This window comes from the organism of the source record quoted next, unplaced genomic scaffold, assembly GCF_019419815.1.
Source record: "Pyrus x bretschneideri cultivar Hongxiangsu unplaced genomic scaffold, Pyrus_bretschneideri_v1 Contig7, whole genome shotgun sequence".
NCBI lineage: Eukaryota > Viridiplantae > Streptophyta > Magnoliopsida > Rosales > Rosaceae > Pyrus > Pyrus x bretschneideri.
The window spans coordinates 1,622,162-1,623,674 of NW_025999809.1; the positions used below are offsets into that span (position 1 = coordinate 1,622,162).

General features: G+C 40.3%; 1 pseudogene; it reads right to left on the reverse strand.

Annotated features, from left to right (window-relative positions):
- Window positions 1-235: 235 nt before the first annotated feature.
- LOC125472438 lies at window positions 236-1,329 on the reverse strand (annotated as a pseudogene).
- Between the last annotated feature and the right edge of the window lie 184 nt (window positions 1,330-1,513).

The window sequence follows — 1,513 nt, forward strand, 5'->3', positions numbered from 1 at the left end:
TAGATCATACAACACCTAGTAAAACACTAATCAATAAACCATGATAATTTTTCCAAATGGTGTATTGTCTCGATGAATTCCTTTTCATCTCACCGCGTTTCAGGTTCAAATCCTCACCACTCCCCTTAATCGAGTTTAGAGTACTAAATCGTTCGTCATGAAAAACGATGATACATTCTATAGTTTCAACAGAACCACCATTATAAACAATAATATGATGAAACTAAGTGTCCGATCACGCCACTGCCTCTGCGTTCACCATATCGTCATCAACATAGTCATCTTCTGCAAGCCACTGTTCAAGGTCGTCCATCTCATCAAAGTCGTGCATGTAAACATCATCGGCAGTATCCCCTTGCTGAACTCCCAGCTCCTCACCACGGCATGAAACATGCAAGAACGGTCTACTTGGAGCCAAAGCATCTACCATATCTCTATTTACACTACCCGTAACTCCCAACCATCTCAGCCTTGGAAAATATGGTTTCTTCAACCACCAAAACGAAAGCGGGGTAATCCCACCACAATTAAACAGATCCAACAACCTTAAGCAGTTACCATGCCACCTCTCCTCGTCAACTTGCATGGATGCTAATGCCATTACTGCAGTGTCACCTATGAGTGGGCATTGCCGCATGCGCAGTTCAAGTAGCGGAATCCTACTCTTTGCCAGTAATAAAACTGCATTATCGGAGAGATTAGGAAGATTGGACAAGTCTAATTATTGCAACTCCAACTTGGAAGAGCCATCAAATATAGCAGTGATACATTTATCCGTAAGTTTCTTGCATCCTCTAACAGACAATGAAATTAGTGAACTTATAACCACTGGTCTCAAATACAATAATCCCACATCACTAATATCAGAGCAATCTAGCAACAATGTCTTTACTTTTGGAAGAGTGCTTGTGGCTCGGAGGGATTCATCCCCGAGGTTTCTGCAATCTCTCAAATCCAAAACTTCTAGATCCTTGTTAGACGCCAACCTAGTCACTGCATGGTTCGTTAAAAGAGTGCACCGTCTCAAGCTAACATGTGTTAAAGAAAGGGAAGTTGCAGAAATGTCATGAAAAACCAAATCGATTAACTGAGTCCCATGAGACACCCTAAGCTTATATAATTGGAGCAAGAACGCAGGATCGTTTTGAAACCTGTCTGTAACACGACAGAAGCCACTTAGAAATATGATTTCCATGTTTTTGCACTTGTCAGCCAATAAGAGGAGCCAAGATGATTTACTCTTCTAAAATGGGCAATGACATGCTCCTGGCTCCTAACCAATGAGAGATGCTTCAACTTCCCATGCTGATTAATCTGTTGAACGCCAGAAAAGAATTATAGGTTACTATGCCTAGTATCATCTTTTTTTCCTTCCTAAATTATGGGTTACTATGCCGGTGTACCTTCTTTATGCACGAGAGTTCGATACTCATTTTATAACTTACATTAGTTTAAAATAGAATTTTGTTGGCCACTTAATTCTAGAGTTTAGTGGTATTTTTCTTCATTTGTA